Below are 27899 nucleotides of genomic sequence, written 5' to 3' on the forward strand. Positions count from 1 at the left end.
TGCCCTGTTGTCAACATGCACAGCACTACGGAAGGCTGGCCTAACACTCAACATTGATAAGTACTGTTTCAGCAAGAGGAAAATTACATTTTTTGGCCACATCTTCTCTGCCGACAGAATGAGGCCTGACCCCAACAAGGTCAACACCATCACTAACCTACGAGAACCGGAGCAAGCAGCAGATGTTTGGTCGTTCCCCGGGTTGGCCGGTTACTGTGCACACTACATCCCTCATTATGCATCCCTCACTGAACCAATACAAAGGATGCTGCAAAAAGATTCAACGTTAGTCTGGTCTGAGGACTGCCAGGGGGCTTTTGATTCCATCAAGAAGATCCTTGACGAGGTTTGCCACCTGGCATATTTCAACCACAACTGGCACACAGAGATTGTGGTCGACACGAGCCCCGTAGGACCTGGGGCCATCCTGGCACAGACGAGCGGGGCAGATATAAACCCCAGACATATCTTTGCCTATGCGAGCAGAGCCCTATCACCCACATAATCTGCATACTCGCAAGCCGAAAAGGAGAGCCTGGCAGCAGTCTGGGCTTGCAAGCATTTCCATAATTTTATCATCGGAAAGAGATTTACACTCATCACAGACCATCAGGTGCTATTGTCCCTTTTTGGCAATCCGCGCACGAAGATGCCGCCCAGAATAGAGGGATGGGGCATCAGGCTGCAAGAATACGACTATAATATTATTCACAGGCAGGGAGGGGACCAGAATCTGGCAGACAATCTATCCGGTCAGCCAGCGGGTTCGCCAATCACTTGTGATAGAGACATGGAGTTCATCAACTGTGTGGCCGCAAACGCATTCCCACCTGCGATTTTGCTCAAGGCTATTGCAGCTGCATCTGCGGCCGACCCCTCAGTGGCATTGGCCATCAGTCTGACGTGCGGCGAGAACAAGTGGAAAGATTACTGTTGTGCAGTTCTGAACCACACGGGGGTGTGCAAAGAAGAGCTAGACAGACTAGCAAGAGTATACACAGAACTAGCTGTAAAAGACCACACCATTCTTCTGCGAGGGTGCTGATTAATCATCCCTGCAACGCTTAGAGCAGGGGTTATTAAAACGGCACATGAAGGCCACTGAGGGGCGGAAAACACAAAAAGGCAGCTGAGGCGTCACGTATAGGTTCCCCTTTATGGACTCACTGGTAGACAGCTGAGTCAAAAACTGCTTACCATGTCAATGCATGGCAAGAGCAGAAGCCCCTATCCCATTACAGCCGACGTACATTCCAGACCGGCCATGGGACAGAGTAGCAGTCTATTTCTATGGACCAATGGAGTCAGATGAATACCTGTTGCTATTCATCGATCAATACTCAAGATTCCCCATTGTCAAGAGGATAACAACAGCATACTCCCAAGTAGTCACGGCGTTTGATGAAGTACTCAGTGAGTGGGGCAACCCACGATCTGTCAAATCGGACAACAGTCCCCCGTTCAACAGCCATGAATTTGCAGCCTTCGCCAAACACATGAGGTTCACGCACCAAAGAATCACCCCCAGATGGCCGCAGGCTAATGGAATGGATGAGCGATTCATGGCCTCCATTAAATAGACAGTCCAAAGAGCCCGCATAGAGGGCACCAACCCACATCAAGCACTGTGCAGGCTGCTACGAGACCATTGAAATACGTCGCTTGAGGCCACCAACTAGGCGCCAGCAGAACACATGATGCGCTACGTGGTCCAAACCTGCATCGTGAGGAACCCCAAAGCGCAAGAAGAAGAGAATGCAGAAGTCATAAGGAGAGACACCGAAAGGAAAGAACAGGTGAAGGAGGACTCAGACATGAGAAGAAGAGCCGTGCCCAAAGACTTCCAAGTGAGGGAGGAAGTCTTCGTCCAACAAGCCATGATAAGGAAAACCGATGCAAGATATTCACAGAAACCAATGAATGTTATTGCCATCAAAGGTACCATAGTGACAGCCCAGAACACGGAGTGCGAGGTCACAAGGAACAGTTTGCAGTTTAAGCACCTCATCAAAAGACAGGAAGCAGAACTACTCCCTCCAGAACCAGACCCTGAACCCAGGGAGCTACGAGATGAGGTGTGCCCTCCCCCAGAAGGGTTCCAACGCCGGGCGCAGACAGAACACAGTGAGAGAAGTGCACGCCCTCAGCGAATGATCAGGAGACCCGCTCGTTTGGTCAAAGAGTGTGAAGCCCAACGTTTGAGCATTTGTCCGGGGGTGATGTTATGAGCTTCTGCCCCTTTAAAGGATAGACAGGGCTCTTGGTGGGAAGCGGGACGAGGAAAAAGGAAAGCGAGGAGTTAGGAAGTGAGAGTTAGTGATAGTTGCATGTTCATTAAAGAAAGACCTTTGTATCCATTCTCAGGCGTAGCGTCCTGCAATTGGTGTCCCATCACACCGGTAACAGATGAGGACTCAACACAGGAGGAGTGCAAGAATATGAGATCAGAGAAGCTGGAGACTTAGACCTGGAGGATTCTGAGGACTTGAATTAACTAAAACTGGAGCCCTGGATTGGGGTGCAGGGGGATTAGGAATGAAGAGAAATTATGATCTTTGATCCGCAGCACTGGAAATCAGAATTGAGGAGCAAGGTGACCAGGAATTAGGGAGGTGGATCTCTGGATGTCTTGAGTCAGAGAGACCTGCAATTTGATGGAGTGGGAGGGAAGGAGTGTCGATGCACAGGGGAGCAACAGCAATTGAGGCAACACTGAACATCGAGGAAGCGACAACTTCAATGTACGCGCAGTTCCTAATTATGTGAATACATCCTGCAATATGCTAATGAAGCCTTCGTCTCGGATTGGTTAATGGCATGCGCCCAAAACATCTGCTATATAAGTATAGTTGATTTTGACATTTTTTATGATACTCTGTCTCTTTTGAAGTAGTATTATACGAAAGGTGTTTGGTGTACATTTTGAATCTTTAGGTATTCATATTTTTAATATACACGTGTAAGTGTCCGTGCTTCCTCCTGCAATTGTGTACCAGTGAATTCCAATAAGTAGTCTTTCTTTTGTTTTGATTGCGCTTGTGTGCGGCCTGCTCCTGAGATAAGGTTGTGATGATGGCAACATGTTCATGGTATACATCTGAGTGCACATTGTTTAGCTTTTACTAGTCACCTGTATGAGAAAAAAATATTGGTACAGAAAGTATATGTAGGTTAGGCTGTTTTTTATGCCATTTCTGGAGGGACACATGACCAGTGCCACATGTTCTGAATTATCTAAAAGTATGTCCCATTAATGCAATTCAAAACAGATATGTTTGCCTGCAAAAAACAGCTGTTCCTAAGGTAGTTAATTTCAACAATGGAGTCAGCTGCTCCTCATCTAAATTCTTGTCACATGTAGGTGATTTAAAACATTCATTTCTGCTTGTAAAAACAGTTGTGTAAAAGGTAAGACGTTCATTTCAGACACCCAGATGCTGATTATCCAAATTCTTGCCACACATTCAGATGATTTAATAACGCCATTTGTGCCTATAAATAAAACCTGTCTGAGCGGTAATGGATCAAGTACTCTGTCAAGAAGCTTCTGTTTCCAGGAAAACCTCTTAACGAATTGTGCCCACAGCCACCTGATGACTGAGCTATGGAATAACCCTGAATTAAAGTACTTTGCTTGTCTCATTCTTTCCTTTGTGTTGAAATGGCAAAAACCTGCAGTATTGTAATGTATATATTTATTATTGGGATAACTGGTAGAAGATTTGCTATTTTCAAAACATAACTAGGAGGAACGTGTCTGTATATAGAATACCCAAACCTGCTGGCTTGTAGAATCTTGGCTTCTTAGCAGGACAGAGGTGCCAAGAAATTCCACTTGTCACCAATGTTCTTGGCCCCGTGCCACCCAGTTCTTCTGCCACGCAGCCGGCAAGCCAGTTCTTGGTGCTCCGCACTCTGTTCTCTGTAAGCAGCTCAATGTGCTCCATTTCTTTTATATCCAGGCACCTGTGACCAAGGCCTTGGCCGTGGACCCGAGTTGGTGGACGTCGCGTTGGGCATGACACAGGGCTGAGGATGGCACGGGTTCTGCTGCTCCTGCTGCTGCCCTTAATCTCAGGTGAGAAGTGTGGCTTGGCTGCAAGCGGGCAGCACTGCTTTGTGTATGAGGGTGTGTTGTGTGAGGCATGGGAGAAAGAGCTGGAACAGCAAATGATTGCAGTGAGCACAGGGCACTAATATTACTCCAGGCAGCTCTAGACATGGGGCGAGATAGCAGTAAGTCCGCCGTGTGGGTTGCAGGAATGCCTATGTCTGTGGTGGTCATTGGGCAGGGGGGAGGCCTGAACCAAGTTCTCTAAATCTGCCCTGGTAGTGACCGAATCTCTGATACACCCCTGGCTACCTTCTTCTTCTTAATTATCGGAAGCGTGGGCGGACCCACGCAGGCGCTTCCCCATCCTATAGGATGATGTGCACCGTACCCACTAATTATTATTTGGCTCCATTTAAGCTCACAACTCCTCCCCGTCTGCCTCACAAAATCCAACATCACACTACTCCTCCTCCTGCCTCTCTCCCCATCACCTCCCAGTATAGTCCTCTCACTCAGCTCAGCCACACCCAACGCAGTCAACCGAACCCTCATCAATTCTCTCTCTGCAACATGTCTTTCACACCTAATCAAAAAATGTCCCACCGTTTCAGGCACCCCACACACCGCACAGTCCCTTGACTCACGCTTCCCTATTCGAAATAGACAGTCATTCAGCCCCACATGACCTATCCTCAACCGATTCAGCATCACCTCCTCCCTCCTCCTCCATTCTGAACTCCCTGCATCCACCTTCACCGACACTTTCCCATGAACACCGAACATCCACCTGCCCTTCACCCCATTCACCCACCTCTCCTGCCACTCATCCAGGACCCGTCTCACCATCACAGCCTTCACCTCATCCACACTCAAAGGCAACCTCACATCAATCGCTCCCCTCCTCATACCCTCACCCGCCGCCAGATCCACCGACACATTTCTCAAAATGCCACTGTGACTGGGAACCCACGCCAACTCCAAATCCATACCCCCGCGCACACACCGATCAATCTTCATCCTAATGTCCAAAATCACATCCTTCCTATCACCATCCCCTGCCACAATCGCCTGTAACCCACTCAATGAATCTGAAAACACCACCACTTTCTCATACCCCAACTCACACACCCTATCAATCACCAATGCAATCGCCACCAACTCAGCCGTACAAATAGACACATCATTCGTCAGTCATCCTATTTTATACTCCCCAATGCTTTCTAGATAATACGCCATTCCCACTCTCCCAGACACAGGATCCTTTGAACCATCCGTAAACACCTTGTATCCTTCCTTTCCTGCCACATACTCCTGACCCAAAGCTTTGATCTCACCCCGCATACCTCTCTTCTTCGATACCACATTCGCCAACTCCAAACACACCTTTGGAGATCTCATCATCCACCTCGGCCTTCTCTCCAAATCCGTATCTGTCACAATCATCAAATCACCCACACCCCACTACACTCCCTTCTCCCACATGTGAAACCCAAAAGTGCCCCCCTTCCTCCTCCACCGATCCCTGTAATAGTCAAACCTCCAATTATACTTCAAACATTCACGCACCGGATGAGCCACACTCTTCGCACTACACTTCACCCACCATCTCATATTTAACGCATCCCTCCTCAACCCCAATGGCATCTCTCCCACAAGCACCTGAACCGCATTCACTGGGGAGGACCTCATCACACCCGAACACACTCTCAATATCCCTGGCTACCGTGAGGACAGGATCTCATGGTGTGCTCGGGGCTCTCGCGATGATTCGTCATCCAATCGAAAGTGGCAGATTCCGTCACAAACAACGGGTGTGTTCATCCGGTTTGTCTAGCCAATAAGGGTGCTCTCAGGTGAGACGTCAAGCTCACCAGAGGCCAAGAATCCCTTAAACTTTAAGGGATTCTTGGCCTCTGGTGAACAGGAAGCCTGTCTCCCTTAATAAGTCCTACGTCGCTTTCCCTTCCTTTGTGGCTTTTGCCAGGCTTTGATGGAAGGAGTAGCAAGACACAGACACACACCAGTGGGGTGTTTAGAGGGTTTTAACGAGTTTTGGAGGAGTATTTTGTGTTTGTTGTTCGTCCTTTTTGTGGTTTCTTGTTTAGTGTATTTTGGCTCAGTTTTTCTGGTCCTGTTAGTCTAAATGTTGGTTGCGTACGTGTCTTGTGTTAGTTCCCCTTTACAAACAAAAATAACAATAGTTTGCCTTGTCCTCTTAGAACTATCCCCTTTTGTGTCCCGTGATAAAATATATAAATGCCAAAAGAAGCTTCCCACATCTGTCGGTTTCCCCTTAACACAGGAAACGCAACAAATACACTTTACCCTCTATGCACTTGTCATGCATTGTTTTATTTGAGTGTATTGTAGTAGTTGTAGGTTGAGCTGGAGGTTGTAGTTGTAGACTGTGATTGTACACTGTAGCAGTAGGATTGGTTGGTTTGTCCGCTTGGGGTTATGCTGGTGGTTCTCAGGGTCACTTGGTTCACACGGTTCTCAGCCTTTGTGGCGATTTCAATGGCCCACTGGCTGCCGCTTGGTGTAGGGACGAGGAAGGAGGAGGGGGGAGGAGGAGCTGCATTTCCCCTCGCAGGAAGAAGAACATTGCCACATATGTATAAGAATTGGGGAAATCTCATGCTCATTGTGGTTGTGGCCCAGGCCACAGACCACCACTGGTCCTCTGAGCGGTGGTGCTGCTGAAGGAGTGAAAAGACCACAAGAAGAACACGGCCCCCATCTTTCCCTATTTGGGTGTGGACATGGTGTTCCAAATCTGTACACCCGACGGACACTGACTGCCATTACCTCCACGTCCACTCTTGCTCATCACAGTACGTACCTCATGAGGCACCTGCCTCTGACACAGGACCTTCTTCTATTTATTTAAATCCCTACAACTCCTCCCCCACATCTACGTCACTCAGTTTAAATTGTTTCTGCCTCTGGCAGGTTGGACTTTTTCTTCCTGGTGCAGGGCACCGGGGAGCACTGATTGCTGGCCCCCTGGGGGGGGGCTGTGTGGCGGGGCCTTCGGCTCCCTCGGGTGTGGCGCTGCTCCTGGGCCACCCGCAGGACTTGGGGTCCCAGTTGAGAGGATCGCCTCGCTCGATTCTTTGCTGGGCTCCGGACCGCAGCGTAAGCACTGTGTCCCAGGTCCTGCTTGGCCCGGGGGAAGGTAAGGAGGGGAGGGGGCTCTGTGCTTGCTGTTTTTCCCCTCACCTGCTGGTATGGCCATCTTGGCGTCCCATTCATGCTGGCTCCTTGGTGTGCCTTACGGAGGCTGGTGCCTCGCCCGATTGTATTTTGCGAGGTTGTAGGCCGGTGCAAGGACATCAGAGCCCCGGTCCTGCAGGGCCGGGGATGCGGTAAGGAGTTGGGGGCTTTGTGAATGTTTGTGCCCTGATTCTCCTGCAATTGGGGCCGTGCAACGACATGCCTCCTCTTTGATGCGGCGTTGCCTAGGGGATTGTTTTGTTTGGTTTTTCCCTCTTGGTTGGTGCCTTCTGGAGGGGTACCCATTAGCTCGACAGGTAGAGTATGGGGCTACCAGCTACATGATGCAGGGCTCAGGCCACCTCTCAATCCTGTGCTGTGTATACAGGTGGTGAGTTAGTGGTGTGTTTGGGTCTGTGCTAGGCATGGACGCAGGCACCTTGTCCTGTCCTCTTCCTCTGAACTTCGCGGGGGATGAACGAAGGAGATGGATTTGTTTTCCCTTGTCCGGCATGGAATTATGGAAACTGCTAATGCATCATGGAAGTAACGGCCATGCAGGGGGTTCCCAGTGTCTCTTCTTTTAGGGCCTAGGTCCTCCGGTACTGACATGTTGCTTTTACACCTCCTCTCAGACGTATAGAAGTAATATGGCAGATTGTGGCACATGTCTGTGCTTAAAGGGGTTCTCAGGGCCCCTGGTGCCGGTGGAGGGGGCTGTCCCTTCTGTGAGTTTTCCGGTATAGGCATACCCCAGTTATGGGGTTGCCTTTGGTGTCTCCTATCCGGGATGGATTGCATTGCCCCGCTTTGTGATAGTACTCTGCCCATTGACGCCAGCCTGGTTGCTCCTTTATGTCGCCTGAGGGGGCCATGGTCTGCTGGACTACCGGGCTGTCCTGTATCTTCCCTTTGATAGGTCCGATCTTTTTGTGGGCTGACAAGCATGCTGTTATATTGCGGTGCAGGCCGGCTTCAACGTCCTGTGATTTTCCTCTGGTGCAAGTGCAGTGACTGGCAGTTTTCCCTGGCTCTTCGTCTCTATCTTCTCGCAGGTGTATGGGACCGGTGGGGTTCGGCTTCCTAGGTACTGGGCTCCTTCCAGAGGGGGTTATCAGTTGCCGTTCCTGTCTCCTTCTGTCCAGGTTTGCATGGTTAGGACTTTGGCACCCAGCTCACGGACCAAGTAGTTGGCCATGGAATCCGTTCCCTCCGAATTGTTGTTGTGGGTTACCGTCTTGCCCGTTCCTCTCCCTGTTCGGGGTCAAGTTTTCTACTGGCGGGTGTTCCTGGTCCCTATGCCTTCTAGGGTGTGTCACCTGCTTATGGGTCTCGAGGCACTGCGCTGCTTCGTCCGGACGGAACACTTCAACGTGGGGGCTTTGCAGAATGTACTCTGGATGTTGTGCAGGGGGATTGGATGAGATCACAGCATTTTCAGTTCCAAGTGCACCCGTCCGGGGTGCGATCGGCTCCCAGAGTGTTCTCCATGCTAGTGACTCCCCTGGTGGTGCATTTGCATCTGCAGGGAGTGCAGATTTTTTCCCTACCTGGACGATTGGTTAGTCGAGGAGTCCTGTCGGCAGGCTGTCCTGCCTCATCTCCCTTTAGTCTGCCAGGCATTGCGGGATTGGGGTTTGCTAGTGAACTGGCGGAAGCCTCAGCTGGAGCCTTCTCAGGATCTAGTTCTCATTGTGGCACTGGTTTGCACCGGGATGGGGAGGGTGTCCCTCTCCCCACAGAGGGTCCGTCACTTGCTCGCTGTTCTGTGCAGGGTTCTCAGAAGGCAGTATGTCTCGGCTCGGCTCTTGCGGAAGTTACAGGGCACGTGGCGTCTTGCGTGTTTTCTAGTTCCTTGGGCCCGTCTTCAGTAACGTCCCCTGGTGTCTTATCCTCTCTCTCACTGGCTTCCGACGTCTCAGCTTTCGAAGCTTTGATTTCAGTGTCCCCAGTGCTGCGGGTCTTCCTGCTTTGGTGACTGGGGGTTCCAAATCTACAGGTTGAGGTGTCCATGGTCCTTCCTCCTGTGGCCTCTCTTACTACCGACGCCAGGGGAATGGGTTGGGGGGTCTACATTGGGGGTCCTCTCAGCTCAAGGGTTGTGAGATCTGGGGAGAGCCATCGATCATCCAGTTGGCGAGAGTTGTGTGCCATTCTCCGAGCTCTGGTGTACTTTGTGGGGTTGCTGGACGGTCTGGCGGTTTTGGTCCGAACTGACAATACAACGGCCTTGACATATGTCAACCGCAAAAGGGGTTCCAGACGCTCCTTGAATGCTCTGGCAGCTCTGATAGGCACCTGGGGAGAATCACTTCTGGTGTCTCTGGTGGCCTCACATATCAGGGGGGTGGACAATGTTCAAGCGGATCTTCTCAGACGCCAGTTTCACTCCTCTGTGGAACTGGTCCTGACGGCCCAGGTCTTTGCGGAGATCTGTGTCGGATTAGGGACCCCTGTTCTAGACCTGTTTGCATCCCTGGCCTCAGCAGAGGTTTCCCTCTTCTGCTCTTGGTTTCAGGCCGAGGTGGTTTGGGGGGTGGACACCCTCTCTGTACAGTGGCCTTGGGGTTTCCTTTATGCCTTTCCGCCTATTCCCCTTCTGCCCTGGGTGATTCGGCACATCAGAGTGTCCAGGATGACTGTGTTGTTGGTAGCTCCGTTCTGGCCCTGCCGGAGTTGGTTCCCCTCTCTGTTGGAGGTTCGGTCCCGGAACCTTGGATGGTTCCGAAATGGCCGTGTCCCCTTCAAGGGGATCTGCGGAGGGAAGTCCACCAGATGCAATCGGCAGTGTGGCTATTGCTCAGCCTAGGCTGATATCTCTGGGGTTCTCAGGTCCTTTAGTTGAGTCCATAATGGATGCTCTTAGACCCTCCACTCTGAAGGTGTACGGCAGGCATTGGGGCCATTTCCGAGACTGGTATGGGCGGTCTGGGATTACCCCCCTGCGTTCTGGCCTCCCCGCTATCCTTCAGTTGCTCCAGTAGGGGTTTTGACAAGGGCCGGCCGGTTTTTCCACGCTTCGCTCTCAGTGGGCATCCATTAAATTGCTTTTGGGGGACTCTGATGGTCACTTGGATGGGGAGGTGTTGGTGGGGAAGTTGCCCCAGGGTTTTTCTTCTTCCCGTCCTTGTACTGATAAAGGGCTTCCCCCTTGGGGTCTCCCTCTTGTCTTACGGTTCCTTCAAGGGCCTCTTTTTGAGCCCATTTCCGAGACTGATATCAAACATCTTACTCTGAAATCTGCCTTTCTTATTGCCACCACTTCTGCCCGTAGGTTTGGGGAGATTGGGGCTCGGTTATGTCACCCACCTTGCCTGGGGGTGCTGCCGGACTCAGTGGTGCTGAGGTGTGGTCCGAAGTTTCTCCCTAAAGTTGTTTCTCGGTTTTCACACCTCTCAGGATCTGGTTCTCCCTGCCTTCTTTCATGATCTGAAAACGCCTGAGGAGGTGCCTTGGCATAACTTTGATGTCTGGCGGGCAGTGTTGGAGTATTTGGCTAGGTTTACTCTTTTCCGCCAATCTGATAGTCTTCTGATTGCTTTTGGTCCGGCTGAGGCTGGGCGTGAGGCATATGTTGTTTCCATTTGCCGGTGGTTCCGTGTTGTGATGTCCATGGCCTATGTGGCTTCTGGTCTGCCTTTGCCTGCGCACGTTCAGGGGCGGTCCACCACGGGTCTGGCAGCTTCCTGGACCAATGCAAGGAGGGTTTCTCTGCAAGAGATTTGTATGGCTGCGTGGGCTGGTCTAAGCACTTTCATCAACCGCTTTGGGTTGAGTTTCTCCCAATCGGGTTGGTTACTTGGTGGTTGGAGTTTTGTCTGTGGGGGTGTGAATTAAGAGTTATTGTGGGTATGTGTTTTGCTGCACTGTTTTTGGCTGTGTCTCTCATTGGGACCTTTTCCCTGTTGCTGCTTTGGTATACCTCATGAGGTAAGTACTGGGACGAGGAAGAGTGGACGTGGAGGTAATGCTCTGATTACTTACCGGTAATCTTCATTACTCCTAGTCCTACTCTTCCTCGTCACAGTATGGATGACCCTTCCTGCAGGGAAGGTCCCATGCTCTGGCTTGGTAATATGAAACTGAGTGACGTGGATGTGAGGGAGGAGTTATAGGGATTTAAAGAAATAGAAGAAGGTCCTGTGTCGGAGGCAGGTGCCTCATGAGGTAAGTGCAGTGATGAGGAAGAGTAGGAATAGGAGTAGTGAAGATTACCAGTAAGTAAGCAGTGCATGTCCCCCATCTCACTGATAGTAAACAAAAATGGACCTTAACTGTGAGGTTGGAAAGGCACTTCTAACACAATTTTTATACACAAAAAAAAAATCACATCATCACATTCCTTGTATTGTTTAAAAACCCTTATACATTCAAAAATTCAACATCACATAATTAATTCCACCAAACATACACATTCACTCAATAGACCATCATAATACATTATACAGTTAGATGGGTTATCATAGCCATTAAACCCTTTCATCAAATCCACTAATCAGTTAATCCTTCACACCCTTCCAAAATACAAGTGTGTTCATCTGTTGAACAGCATAAAGCAGCTTGTCAACACTGTCTACACGTGTTTCGGTCAGCTTTGTGGGCTTCTCATGTTGCCCCCTATTAACACAACCTTCTTTAGGTCGATAGGTGGGGCTCAAATATCGCCTCAACCGTGCACAAAATCCAGTGGAAGATGTCGTCTAACACCCTATAAAACAAACAATACAACCCAATTAGCAACCAACCTCATTATTTATACAAAAAAGCACATGTTAATTGTGTGTATAATTCTTTTGTGTTTATACAGATTTCCACTCACCTCCAATATAAGATGATGGGGGTGGTACAAATCATGGAATCAATCCCAAATGCTCCAGTGATAAGAACCAATCTCAGCAGAGCCTGATGCAGACAAAAGCAAAGGATAAGAAACTCCCTCTGCTGTGTGCTATTCTGGTTATTATACAATATGAATTGCTTTCTTTTGTTTATTTATGTCATGACCCTTGCCCCTGGCCCTCACTGGCAAGTCAGCCTTCCAGTTAGGGCCAGGTCAAAGGCCTTAAAACCTCATCCAAGACTCTCTTGGAGTCAGTCAGGCGCCAGGCTCATAACCATCATGAAGACCAACATTAAAATGGGACTATTTACTTGGGACTATTTAACTTGGGGGGGGGTTCAGCCAACATGGAGGCACACACATTGCACAGTTACAAGGAACTGAGCTATGCGGTCTAGTCTTATGGGTGTGGCAGGGCTGGGACTACTTTACCTGACTACTTTGGGTGTGGCAGGCTTGGGACTATTTTACCTGAGACTATTTATACCGCACCCAAACAGCAGTACATGCTTTGCGTTATTCTGCTGTGGGCAGTGTAACGCTCAACGTGTCCAGTTCTTTGATGCCATTTTACCTGAAACCAAGGACCTGCAGAGAGAGAAAGAACACTACGAAACTTACCTGGAACAGTATCCTGTCTTCAATCCATCGCTGACTTCAGTTCCACTCACTTGAAGGTACGAAATCCATCATCCGGCACTGCATGCATCCTGGAATACCATAACCTGGAAAGAGGAGAAAGAAAGACAGCATTAGTAAGCGTTTACTCACGTTTCCTCCCGAATGAAGAAAGCCACACAATTCTTACCTGGGTAGTCGTCTCCTGGTCAGTATCATTGCTGGAACATTACGACTCTCGGCGAGAAACATTACAACCTGCAAGGAGAGAAAAGACACAGGTTAGCAATATAAAAGGCGAAACAGCGCCGCGCATCGCGCATTACTCACCGGACAGCATCGCGCACACCGCTCTTTCGCCTACCGGCCCATGCTCATCTTCAAACTGCATGACAACACCAAAATACCTTTCCATACCTAAAAGGAAAGAAGCAAGATATTATTATTCCAACTAAAATGAACATAAGAACTGCATATAAAGACTGTAAAGCAGCAAACCTACGGAGTTGCAGCAGGCCTGGATTCCCACAGGGGGCTTGCACCAGTGAAGTAACTTGGTCACTGCTCGCCCCCACATCTACGCACCCCTGCCACGAGGAGCAGGACAGAGAATCCAGCTTTTACAATATTAAGGTGAGGAGAAGGCCCAGGGGGGAGGAAGGAGTTGAGGCCAAGGGAGGTGGGAAAACATAAAGACAATCTGGTATTGAATCCAGCTCTCCTATATTGCAGACCCATCTTTATCCAGAGGCCTTACCAAGGGACCGGGAGTGGGTTTGAGAGTGCAAATCATCCAACCAGGGCTGGGTGGCGTCCCCGTGGATACCAGGTGAGCGTAACAGAACACAAAACCTCAATAATATTATCCACCTGGGCGTCATGGAGACTTCAGAAACTGACCAGTTAGTTCAGTTGTTGGGACAATTACACGCGGAAGTACATTCAGCCAGGCAAGAAACCAACGCTCTTAGGAGGGATTTGATTGTTACTAAGGATCGTACCGACGAAATAAGTAGACAATTGCTCCAATCACAGGCAGGACAGACCCCATTCCCTGTTAACATTCAGCCAGCACCTGTACCAACTTCTTCCACCAATACAGTACAAATAACCCTTCCTGGGGCAGTTCCTTTTGCTCCACTTGAACGATTTACAGGGGACCCCAAGAAGTACACAACGTTCATGAACCAGTGTCGTCTTCATTTCCTTTGAAGACCTGGGGCTTTTCCTAACAACCAAGCGCGGGTTGCTTTTGTCTTGTCATACCTATGTGGCAGTGCTGCGGATTGGTCGGTACCATTGGTAAGTCAGGATAACCTGTTGTTACATGGCTTTGGGGGTTTCTAGATGGAAATGGAAAAACTTTGCTTGTCATACCCAAGGCCAAGCATTAGACAACAAATTATTGTCACTCCGTCAAGGAAGTCAAGACTTGCTTACATATATAGCAGCATTTAACAGACTAGTCGTTGAAGCTGGGTGGCCTGAGGAAAAAAGGACCACACTATTTCATCGGGGTCTACGAGGGGAACTAAAGAATGTCCATGCTCAAATGGTTAACCCACCTAAAGACTGTGGAGAATTAATCAACATTGTGGTGCAATGAGATCACAGATTACAAGACTGAAAAGCGGACAGGATAAGGTTAGACACTCGAGCTGTGTATGTCCGGTCAAAGGATAATGTTCCACGTACATTGGAAAACACGGTAGAACCCATGCAAAGCGGAGGTGTACGGCCCCCTTTAACTAAAACTGAAAGAGACAAGAGAAGGCAACAGCAATTATGCTTATATTGCGGTAAAACAGGCCACTTCCTCAAAGAATGTCCAGTGAAACCACCAAGGATAACTGTTGGAGCCACAGAGAAGGAAGAGAATGATAAGGAGTCGGAAAACGACCAAGCCCGGCAAGCGTAGAGGTCCGCTTGTCGAGCAAGAAGGATGAGCCACAGACCTCACACTTTGCATTGCCAGTAATTTTGATCAATCACCAACAACAATCTTGGATGCATGCTGTCAAAGCATACATAGACAGCGGAGCAGTTGGGAATTATGTAGACCAAGATCTGGCAGCTGAGATGGGGGTTCCCTTATGCTCTAAATCGACTACTGAAAAAGTTACTACTGTTGATGGGACAGAAATAGCTTCCGGACCAGTAACCCAATGTACAGTAGCACTAACCCTACTGTGCCAGGATGGACACTGAGAATCTATTGCATTCGATCTCATCAAATCTCCTTAGTTTCGACTAATCTTAGCGATGCCATGGCTGGTAGCTCACAACCCTCTAATAGATTGGCGTGCAAAGAAGTTGCCCTTTTCCGATGATTGTGCTTGCACCTGTTATTACCAAGAAAAGTGGAAACAGACTTATATACATCTGCTACTCCCGTTACGGCAGCGATTGTACTAGGTGTGACTAGTACTCTACCAAATGAATACCAAGATTTTCAAGACGTGTTGCAGAAAGATCAAGCCAATTCTCTACCACCGCACAGGCCCTACAATTGTCAGATCAACCTTATACCTGGTGCGCAAATTCCCTGTGGTCGAATCTATGCACTTACTGAACCAGAAAACCTCAATTTGAAATCTTATCTTGATCAGTACCTGGCAAATGGATTTATCCGCCCATCTAAATCACCGGCAGCCAGTCCCTTATTCTTCGTACCAAAGAAGGAAGGAGATTCGAGGACTTGCATTGACTATTGCGCATTAAACCAAATCACAGTAAAAAAACGTTATCCACTGCCCCTTATCCCCGAATTATTGCGTCAAAGATGCCCAAATCTATACCAAACTGGACCTTAGGGTGGCGTACCATCTTGTTCGAGTGAAGAAAGGAGATGAATGGAAAACCACCTTTCTATCATGACCCTTGCCCCTGACCCTCACTGGTAAATCAGCCTTCCAGTTAGGGTCAGGTCAAAGGCCTTAAAACCTTATCCAAGACTCTCTTGGAGTCAGTCCTGGCGCCTTTAGCGCCTTTCTCCTACCCATCATGAAGACCAACATTAGAATGGGACTGTTTACTTGGGACTATTTAACTTGAGGGGGTTCAGCCAACATGGAGGCACACACATAGCTCAGTTACAAGGAACTGAGCTATGCGGTCTAGTCTTTTGGGTGTGGCAGGGCTGGGACTACTTTACCTGGACTACTTTGGGTGTGGCAGGCCTGGGACTATTTTACCTGGACTACTTTACCTGAGACTATTTAAACCACACCCAAACAGCAGAATATGCTTTGCATTATTCTGCTGTGGGCAGCGTAACGCTAACCGTGTCCAGTTCTTTGATGCCAGCTTACCTGAAACCAAGGACCTGCAGAGAGAGAAAGAACACTACGAAACTTCCCTGGAACAGTATCCTGTCTTCAATTCACCGCTGACTTCAGTTCCACTCACCTGAAGGAACGAACTCCATCATCCGGCACCGCATGCATCCTGGAATACCATAACCTGGAAAGAGGAGAAAGAAAGACAGCATTAGTAAGCGCTTACTCACGTTTCCTCCCGAATGAAGAAAGCCACACAATTCTTACCAGGGTAGTTATCTCCTGGTCAGTATCATTGCTAGAACATTGCGGCACTCGGTGAGGAACATCGCAACCTCCAAGGAGAGAAAAGACACAGGTTAGCAATATAAAAGGCGAAACAGCGCCGCGCATTGCACATTACTCACCGGACAGCATCGCGCACACCATGCTTTCGCCTACCGGCCCATGCTCATCTTCAAACTGCAATGCAACACCAAAATACCTTTCCATACCTAAAAGGAAAGAAGCAAGATATTATTATTCGAACTAAGAGGAACATAAGAACTGCATATAAAGACTGTAGAGCAGCAAACCTACGGAGTCACAGCAGGCCTGGATTCCCACAGGGGGGCTTGCACCAGTGAAGTACCTTGGTCGCTGCTCGCCCCCACATCTACGCACCCCTGCCACGAGGAGCAGGACAGAGAATCCACCTTTTACAATATTAAGGTGAGGAGAAGGCCCAGGGGGGAGGAAGGAGTTGAGGCCAAGGGAGGTGGGAAACCATAAAGACAATCTGGTATTGAATCCAGCTGTCCTATATTGCAGACCCATCTTTAACCAGAGGCCTTACTAAGGGACCGGGAGTGGGTTTGAGAGTGCAAATCATCCAACCAGGGCTGGGTGGCGTCCCTGTGGAAACCAGGTGAGCGTAACAGAACGCAAAACCTCAATAATATTATCCACCAGGGTGTCATGGAGACTTCAGAAACTGACCAGTTAGTTCAGTTGTTGGGACAATTACGGACAGAAGTACATTCAGCCAGGCAAGAAACCAACACTCTTAGGAGGGATTTGATTGTTACTAAGGATCGTACCGACGAAATAAGAAGACAATTGCTCCAATCATAGGCAGGACAGACCCCATTGCCTATTAACATTCAGCCAGCACCTGCACTGACTTCTTCCACCAATACAGTACAAATAACCCTTGCTGGGGCAGTTCCTTTAGCTCCACTTGAACGATTTACAGGGGACCCCAAGAAGTACGCAACGTTCATGAACCAGTGTCGTCTTCATTTCCTTTGCAGACCTGGGGCTTTTCCTAACGACCAAGCGCGGGTTGCTTTTGTTTTGTCATATCTATGTGGCAGTGCTGCGGATTGGTCGGTACCATTCGTAAGTCAGGATAACCCGTTGTTACATGACTTTGGGGGTTTCCAGATGGAAATGGAAAAACTCTTTGCTTGTCATACCCAAGGCCAAGCATTAGACAACAAACTTTTGTCGCTCCGTCAAGGAAGTCAAGACTTGCTTACATATATAGCAACATTTAACAGACTAGTCGTTGAAGCTGGGTGGCCGGAGGAAAAAAGGACCACACTATTTCATCGGGGTCTACGAGGGGTCCTTGCTCAAATGGTTAACCCACCTAAAGACTGTGGAGAATTAATCAACCTTGTGGTGCAATTAGATCACAGATTACAAGACCGAAAAGCGGACCGGATAAGGTTAGACACTCGAGCTGTGTATGTCCGGTCAAAGGATAATGTTCCACGTACATTGGAAAACACGGTAGAACCCATGCAAATCAGAGGTGTACGGTCCCCTTTAACTAAAACTGAAAGAGACAAGAGAAGGCAACAGCAATTATGCTTATATTGCGGAAAGTCAGGCCACTTCCTCAAAGAATGTCCAGTGAAACCACCAACGAGAACTGTTGGAGCCACAGAGAAGGAAGATAATGACAAGGAGTCAGAAAACGACCAAGCCCGGCAAGCGTAGAGGTCCACTTGTCGAGCAAGAAGGATGAGCCACAGACCTCACACTTTGCATTACCAGTAATTTTGATCAATCACCAACAACAATCTTGGATGCATGCTGTCAAAGCATACATAGACAGCGGAGCAGTTGGGAATTATGTAGACCAAGATCTGGCAGCAGAGATGGGGGTTCCCTTATGCTCTAAATCGACTACTGAAAAAGTTACTACTGTTGATGGGACAGAAATAGCTTCCGGACCAGTAACCCAATGTACAGTAGCACTAACCCTACTGTGCCAGGATGGACACTGAGAATCTATTGCATTCGATCTCATCAAAGCTCCTTAGTTTCGACTAATCTTAGGGATGCCATGGCTGGTAGCTCACAACCCTCTAATAGATTGGCGTGCAAAGAAGTTGCCCTTTTCTGATGATTGTGCTTGCACCTGTTATTACCAAGAAAAGGGGAAACAGACTTATGTACATCTGCTACTCCCCTTACGGCAGCGATTGTACTAGGTGTGACTAGTACTCTACCAAATGAATACCAAGATTTTCAAGACGTGTTCCAGAAAGAACAAGCCAATACTCTACCACCGCACAGGCCCTACAATTGTCAGATCGACCTTATACCTGGTGCGCAAATTCCCTCTGGTCGAATCTGTGCACTTACTGAACCAGAAAACCTCCATTTGAAATCTTATCTTGATCAGTTCCTGGCAAATGGATTTATCCGCCCATCTAAATCACCGACAGCCAGTCCCTTATTCTTCGTACCAAAGAAGGAAGGAGATTTGAGGACTTGCTATGACTATTGCACATTAAACCAGATCACAGTAAAAAAACTTTATCCACTGCCCCTTATTCCGGAATGATTGCGTCAAAGACGCCCAAATCTATACCAAACTGGACCTTAGGGTGGCGTACCATCTTGTTCGAGTGAAGAAAGGAGATGAATGGAAAACCACCTTTCTGTCATGACCCTTGCCCCTGGCCCTCGCTGGTAAGTCAGCCTTCCAGTTCGGGCCAGGTCAAAGGCCTTAAAACCTCATCCAAGACTCTCTTGGAGTCAGTCCTGGCACCTTTGGCGCCAGGCTCCTACCCATCATGAAGACCAACATTAGAATGGGACTATTTACTTGGGACTATTAACTTGAGGGGGTTCAGCTAACATGGAGGCACACACATAGCTCAGTTACAAGGAACTGAGCTATGCGGTCTAATCTTTTGGGTTTGGCAGGGCTGGGACTACTTTACCTGGACTATTTTGGGTGTAGCAGGCCTGGGACTATTTTACCTGGACTACTTTACCTGAGACTATTTAAACCACACCCAAACAGTAGAATATGCTTTGCATTATTCTGCTGTGGGCAGCGTAACGCTAAACGTGTCCAGTTCTTTGATGCCAGCTTACCTGAAACCAAGGACCTGCAGAGAGAGAAAGAACACTACGAAACTTCCCTGGAACAGTATCCTGTCTTCAATCCACCGTTGACTTCAGTTCCACTCCCCTGAAGGTACGAACTCCATCATCCGGCACCGCATGCATCCTGGAATACCATAACTTGGAAAGAGGAGAAAGAATGACAGCATTAGTAAGTGTTTACTCGCGTTTCCTCCCGAATGAAGAAAGCCACACAATTCTTACCAGGGTAGTTATCTCCTGGTCAGTATCATTGCTGGAACATTGCGGTGCTCGGTGAGGAACATCGCAACCTCCAAGGAGAGAAAAGACACAGGTAAGCAATATAAAAGGCGAAACAGTGCCGCGCATTGCACATTACTCACCGGACAGCATCGCGCACAACATGCTTTTACCTACCGGCCCATGCTCATCTTCAAGCTGCATGACAACACCAAAATACCTTTCCATACCTAAAAGGAAAGAAGCAAGATATTATTATTCGAACTAAGAGGAACATAAGAACTGCATATAAACACTGTAAAGCAGCAAACCTACGGAGTCGCAGCAGGCCTGGATTCCCACAGGGGGGCTTGCACCAGTGAAGTAACTTGGTCACTGCTCGCCCCCACATCTACGCACCTCTGCCACGAGGAGCAGGACGGAGAATCCACCTTTTACAATATTAAGGTGAGGAGAAGGCCCAGGGGGGAGGAAGGAGTTGAGGCCAAGGGAGGTGGGAAAACATAAAGACAATCTGGTATTGAATCCATATTGCAGACCCATCTTTAACCAGAGGCCTTACCAAGGGACCGAGAGAGGGTTCGAGAGTGCAAATCATCCAACCAGGGCTGGGTGGCGTCCCCGTTGATACCACGTGAGCGTAACATTTTACTAACGTTCATACTATGCAGTGCCATATACACCTACTTCCAGTGTCAGACAGCACTTTGGTAGTGCAATATTGTCCAGCGTCTTCTCTCAAGGGTAACGTCGCCCGGTGTGCGTTATCGCCTATTACTGCACAGTCTTTTCTGCGAAATCCCATTCTGCTTCAATTTACGCCTTCCGCACTGTTGGATGGAAGAATCACAGAAAAGCAGAGCAAATAAAATGAATCCAGTCCTCGTGTTTGCACAGTAATCACGTTTGTATGGGAAATAAATCCCATGGGGTTCCCCAAATGAAATGCAGAACCTCAGTGTGTATATGCACAAGACTTATGTGCCGCAGTGATTTCACTGTGTGTCCCATGTATCCCACGGTTTTATAGTACTTTTACAACTCCTTTGTACTATTCCCTTTTACAATCCTGCCGATTCTCCTCTATCTTGTGTGCTCATGGGTGAAAACAAAAACACTGATTCAGCAATGCCATTACTACCGTGGCACTTGCTCCTTTAACAGAAAAACATGACTACCCATTGTTTGACGGTTGAAGATATCTAACTATATCCTCACCTGCGTTCTCAGAATTTATGCGTCTGTCTCCTACTTAAAGTATAGTCATCTGGGTGTCCTGGATTCCGCCCGCTCTATTCATTTCATACAACCCGATCAACTATGGGTATAGAAATGGGACTAAAACCCGGTCAAAATTGTAATACGGAAAAACGGTTGAATTCCATACTAACCGTTTTACTAATCCCGGATCACCAATCTTTTAATCCTTGATGGACATGTAGGATAGTACATCCATAGAGAGGTCGGCATACTCTCACGGAACTCCTTAGTCACGTCCACTGACACTAGTGCAGGATGGGAGATGGAGTGCCTTCATCCCAGTTTACAACTAACGCAAGTCGGATCAGAATGTAATCAATAGCACATGAGATCTAATCAGATCAACTTATGTATATGGTCTGTCCAGGGCCATATCACTGTTCCTAGAGCATAGTGGTAAATATACTATAATGATATTGGCGCCCACCTCATCCATGGCACATGAGATCTAATCAAATCAATGTATGTATATGGTCTACACAGGGCCGTGTGACTGTTCCTGGGGCGTAGTGGTGAGTACACTATAATAATATTAGCCCCCACCTCATGTGATCTAATTGAACCACCCTCACAAAAGCGGGTATTCGGTTGGAGAGGCGATCCCTCTTATCTCCCGGGGGTTCACATGTTCAGTTTCATCATGCATTTCGTATAAGCTGTTCATTTTGTTTTACATCTCACGGGGGAAAGGGCAATATCCCAGCTGGGATCACTCCTCTGTAGTCATTAACATGGACTCAGCCCTAATGTCTAGTGTACACCAATCAACTATTTCCATTTGATTGATACATACAAAACATGGCACACTGTGTCCAAGAAGTAAGTCCATTTTTGTTCTGTTTCAAGCATGGTAACTATATCTCCTCATTGTGTTGACACTTTTAGGGTTTGTGAAACAAACAACCCAACATCTTGGTCAGTGTGTCTTGCTCGAACATCATGATCCACCGGAAGTATTTCCTGCACCTTATTTCTAATACATGTTCTGTGAACTGCATAGGCTATCTTACCAAAGTCAACATGAAGTCCTATACAGCCCTAGATAGGACACAGTGCCTACTGCTCCCATATCAGTTTGTTCCATTCCACTAACGCATTAAGGCCATGTCGCACAGTATCGAGAGAGGAGATCCTCTTTTGCTCTTTCCTGTGCAGCATGGTAGCCATGTCACTTGCTCGTGTTTGGACTCTTATAGTTTGTAAGACAAACCACTTAATGTCTTGGTCTGTATGCCCTGCCTTGACATAATTGTCCACCAGAGGTTTATCCGGCACTTTATTTCAAATGCATGATTTGTGCTCTGATATCCTCTGGCGGATCTGTTTAGTTGTTTTTCCCACGTAAATCAAATTACACGGGCATAGGATGATATAAATGGCATTCTTCGTTAGGTAATTTGTATGTCCTTTTAAATGCCATTTTACTGTACCATAGATAAACTGACGCCTAGTTTCCATAAAGGGGCATGCTGCGCAATTCCCACATTTGTTTGTTTGTTTGTTTGTTTATTTATTTAGTATAGCGCGCAAAACCCAGAGGTAACAGGGCGCAACAGAGGTCAGGAAGATAGGATTACATAAAAACTTGGTTACAGAATAAGATAGGCATGAGAAAAAGAGCATTACATTTACAGTTACATTGTGTGGGATGTGCATATATACATATAATTGAGCGAAAGCTTACAAATTTACATAATTAGTGCTGTGCATGGGGGCAGTTCGGTTGCATTTACATATTTACATATTTAAGGCTGTGCATGGTAGTCAGGTTATAGCACTGGCATGATCAGATTAGATGGCAGGGTTAGTCGTGAGGATCATTGGCCCGCAGCCAAGTGAGGGTGTTTCGCCTGAAGCTATAGTAGGATTGGTCTTTCCTAATGTAGAGTGGGAGGGCGTTCCAGTGTTGGGCTGCCAAGACAGGGAAGCTGCTGCCGCCGGTTTTCTTTTGTCTGAAATTGGGTACCTGCAGGCAGTAGGAATTAATCGATCTGGTGGGGCGGGTGGACGTTTTTTTCTTTATTCTGGATGCGAGATAGGGGGGGGCTGCGTTGTTTAAACATTTGTAGGTGAGTGATGCCGTTTTGAGGGAGATGCGGTCGTGGATTTTAAGCCATTTGTGTTCTCTCCTTTTGTTGGAGATGTGTTCCTTGGAGGGTAGGTTGAGGGCTGTTCTGAGAGCGTTGTTTTGTAGTGTCTGTAGTTTGTTGGTTATGCATTTGTTGGCTCCTAGGTACATGGCGTTGCAATAGTCCAGTCTGGATAGTATTAGGGCGTTGGCTATGATGATGCAGCTAGCTTGGGTGAGGAAGGCTCTACTTGCCCTAATTAGCTTGCATGTGTAGGCGGTGGAGGATGCTAGTGAGTTAACTTGTTTTTTTAGTGACATGGTTGCATCAAGGTGAAAGCCTAGTGTTTTCACTGTTTTGGCCACTGTGATGGTGTTGCCATCAATGTTGAAGGCCTTATAGTTGGAGCTGAGTTTTTTGAGATTGGTATTGGATCCGAGGAGCAGGATTTCGGTTTTCTCATCATTTAGACATAGACCGTGTGTGGCCATCCATGCCTGAATGATGAGATATATTTTGTTTACCAAGGCCGTATCTGAAGCGTAGTTGCCTGAAAGGGGTATGAGGATCTGGGTGTCATCTGCATAATTGGTATATGAGACACCCAGTCTGTCCAACTTGTCAAATAGGGGCTTGGTAAAGATGTTGTAGAGGGTGGGAGAGACGCAGGAGCCTTGGGGCACCCCACAGGTTATTTTAATGGGGTCTGCTGAGGCTAGGGTGGAGAAGACCCTCATAGTTCGGTTGTCCAAGAATGATTGGATCCAGGCTATGGCCTCTTTCGAGAAGTGGGCTGCTGAGGCCAGGTGTTCGCACAGGACTGCGTGATCTACCAGGTCAAATGCTGCCGACTGATCGAGGAGTAGTAACATGGCAGTGTTCCCTTTGTCGTTAATCTCATTGATCTGGGTTTTAAGATCGATTAAGGCTGTTTATAATGGCCAGTAACTGGGGCCATGGCTGTTTATAATGGCCAGTAACTGGGGCCAAACCCCATTGGTTAAAAACGGTTCAATTTATCTCAGTATCTCTATATGTGTGCACTAGTTTCTGCCTTAGATTACTGTTCCAATTAAACGCGAACATCAATTTCTTAGCTAGATTCCCCGGATGTTTAATGAGGTGCCAATCTTACTAATGCTTTTCTTGATCACATTACTTATGCGACTGTAAGTCGTGACACAAATGAGTCAATTGTTAACAGATTTGGCCCTGGGGGTAAGACACACATCCCTGTGTGTGTTCACTGCCCTTTTGTAGTTTTCTTTTACCATTTTTCTGGGATATCCCCTATCAATCTTTCTCTCAAGTTCATTGTGTGGTCGACAAATTCCTCTTTTTTAGTGCAGTGTCTGTGGATACTCAGAAACTGCCCATAAGGCAGGTTGAATTTCAGGCTCTCCGGGTGAAAACTAGAGAAATGCAGTAGGGCATTTCTATCAGTAAGTTTCCTGTAGAGTGTAGTAGCAAGTGCTCCTTCTGATTTGTGGATCGTAAGATCCAAAAAATTCACTTGCTTCATATTCCATTCCATGGTACATTTGATGTGTGGATCACATTTGTTAACCCAATCGAAAAATTCCAGCAAAGAAGTGCTGGAAACTCTCCAAATTAGGAACACGTCGTCGATATAACATTTCCACACAACCAAATGGTCCCTGTATGTCAATTTTCTCAGGGCATTGTCTTGACGCAAGATGAATAGATTTTTGAAAATCGCCATTTATAAATTAGCCAGATCAGGGCCAAATGTAACGCCCATGCTGACTCCTTTTAATTATTTGAACAATTGCTGTTTAAGGAGAAAAAGGTTCTCTGTCATTGCCAAACATGCGCATTCTAGGATAAAGCCAGTCAGTGGTATTTGTGGCATGGTGCGTTGGTATAAACAGTTACCTAACAAATCTAAACATTGCATTTGAGGAATCGATGTATATAATGACTCGACATCCATTGTCGCCTAAATGTCTTTAGGATCAATTTTGATGTACTTGATGATTTTTATCATGTCGGTAATGCCTTTGACATACGCTGGCATTTGTAGTACAAACAGTTTTAGGAAAAATTCAGTATAAACTGAAAGGGGCTCCAGGAGTGAATCTATTGGTTTAGCGCCTGAAACAAGTGCAGGGGTTACTAGCAGTTTTTTTATAGTGTTCTTCAGAAAAGGAATATATATTCATGTTCTCCATTGATTCTGGCACAATTAGTTGGACACAAAACAGTACATTCCCTTCCAGCCAGTGGGCTGTACTAACAGTCTACAATATATAAGGGTACCTGTAAAGCTAAAGGTCCTCCAGGTGTAGAAAGTAAACAAAAATGGACCTTAGCTGTGAGGTTGGACAGACATTTCTAAAAAATGTATACACAAAAATCAATTTTATTACAAAAATAACATAATCACATTCCTTGTATTGTTTACTCATAAAAAACCCATATACATTCCAAATTTCAACATCACATAATTAATTCCACCATACATACACAGTCACTCAAAAGCACATCATAATACATTATACAGTTAGATGGGTTATCATAGCCATAAAACTCTTTCATCAAATCAATGAATCAGTTAATCCTTTTAATGTTGTAATGGAAATGAGTAAATATGAAAAGGAATGCACCATAGTCTGGGATTAATGTCACAGAGATAAAGTGATTTCTGTGCAGAGTGCACCATAGTATGGGATTACTATCACAGAGATCAGGTGGCATCTGTGCACAGTGCACCATAGTTTGGGATCAATATCACGGAGATCAGGTGATATCTGTGCACAGTGCACCATAGTCTGGGATTCATTTAGAAATGATCAGGTGATATCTGTGAACAGTGCACCATAGTATGGGATTAATATCAAGGAGATCAGGCGGCATCTGTGCACAGTGCACCATAGTCTGGGATCAATATCACGGAGATCAGGTGATATCTGTGCACAGTGCACCATAGTCTGGGATTCATTTAGAGAAGATCAGGTGATATCTGTGCACAGTGTACCGTAGTCTGGGATTATATCACAGAGATCAGGTGATATCTGTTCACAGTGCACCATAGTCTGGGATTAATATCACAGAGATCAGGTGGTATCTGTGCACAGTGCACCTTAGTCTGGGATTCATATCACGGAGATCCAGTGGTATCTGTGAACAGTGCACCATATTCTGGGATTAATGTCACAGAGATCCAGAGGTATCTGTGCACAGTGCACCATAGTCTGGGATTGATATCACAGAGATCCAGTGTTATCTGTGCACAGTACACATAGTCTGGGATTAATATCACAGAGATCTGATGGTATCTGTGCAGAGTGCACCATAGTCTAGGGTTAATATCACAGAGATCAAGTGACATCTGTGCACAGGGCACCATAGTCTGGGATCAATATCACAGAGATCAGGTGATATATGTGCACAGTGCACCATAGTCTAGGATTAATATCACAGAGATCAGGTGATATCTGTGCACAGTGCACAATAGTCTGGAATTAATATCATGGAGATCAGGTGGTATCTGTGCACAGTGCACCATAGTCCGGGGTTAATATCACAGAGATCAGGTGATATCTGTGCACAGTGCACCAGAGTCTGGGATTAATATCACAGAGAGTATGAGATATCTGTGCACAGTGCACCACAGTCTGGGATTGCTGATCAGGTGTTATATGCGCACAGTGCACCATAGTCTGGGGTCATTATCATGGAGATCATGTGGTATCTGTGCACAGTGCATCATAGTCTGGGAGTAATATCACAGAGATCAGGTGGTATCTGTGCACATGCACCATAGTCTCGGATCAATATGACAGATCAGGTGGTATCTGGGCACAATGCACCATAATCTGGGATGATTATCAGAGAGATCAGGTGTTATCTGTGCACAGTGCACCATAGTCTGCGATCAATATCACAGAGATCAGGTGGTATCTGTGCACAGTGCACCATAGTCTGGAATTACTATCACAGAGATCAGGTGGTATCTGTGCACAGTGCACCATTGTCTGAGATCAATATCACAGAGATCAGGTGGTATCTGTGCATTGTGCACCATAGTCTGGGATCAATATCACAAAGAGTAGAAGATATCTGTGCACAGTGCACCAAACTATGGGATTGCTATCACAGAAATCAGGTGGTATCTCTGCACAGTGCACTATAGTCTGGGGTCAATATCATGGAGATCAGGTGGTATGTGTGCACAGTGCACCATAGTCTGGAATTACTATCACAGAAATCAGGTCGTATCTGTGCACAGCGCACCATAGTCTGGGATTAATATCACAGAGATCAGGTGGTATCTGTGCACAGTGCACCATAGTCTGGGATCAATTTGACAGAGTTCAGGTGGTACCTGTGCACAGTGCACCATAGTCTAGGATTAATATCACATAGATCAGGTGATATCTGTGCACAGTGCTCCATTGTCTGGGATTAATATCACAGAGATCAGGTGGTATCTGTGCACAGTGCACCATAGTCTGGGATTAATATCACAGAGATCAGGTGGTATCTGTGCACAGTGCTCCATTGTCTGGCATTAATATCACAGAGATCAGGTGGTATCTGTGCACAGTCCACCATAGTCTGGGATTAATATCACAGAGATCAGGTGGTATCTGTGCACAGTGCCCTGGAGGGTTGCTCAGAGCAATGCCAGAGGTTAAGATTCATTCTAAACCTTCCAGAGATCACCTCTTGCTTTTGGCATCACCCCAGCATTAACGATCAATCATACCAGGAGGTCTGTGGGTGGAATCAAGGGACACACTCCCAATGGTGCGTTTTTTGTTTTTCTTGATTTCTAGTATGTTTACATCGTATTTTTTGTTGAGAGTAGTTGCCAGTTTTGGAGCGGCCTTTACATTGATTATCTGTAGGGCTGCCTCCCGTAAGGTGGGCACGCGGGGGCTGCCTCCCGTAAGGTGGGCACGCGGGAGGAGTTTGCACTGGATTAATAT

General features: G+C 47.1%; 1 long non-coding RNA gene across 1 annotated transcript in view; it reads left to right on the forward strand.

Moving 5' to 3' along the window:
- The window catches only part of LOC138520682 (uncharacterized), a 110297-nt gene that overhangs the window by 73953 nt on the left and 8445 nt on the right, over positions 1–27899 (forward strand). Inside the window, exon 2 of the long non-coding RNA XR_011282857.1 lies at positions 3963–4078. This is a non-coding gene — a long non-coding RNA (uncharacterized lncRNA). The remainder of the gene's footprint in view (positions 1–3962; positions 4079–27899) is intronic.

The sequence above is a fragment of the Ambystoma mexicanum genome, chromosome 13 (genome assembly GCF_040938575.1).
Source record: "Ambystoma mexicanum isolate Mex_15411 chromosome 13, UKY_AmexF1_1, whole genome shotgun sequence".
In the NCBI taxonomy this organism is placed as follows: domain Eukaryota; kingdom Metazoa; phylum Chordata; class Amphibia; order Caudata; family Ambystomatidae; genus Ambystoma; species Ambystoma mexicanum.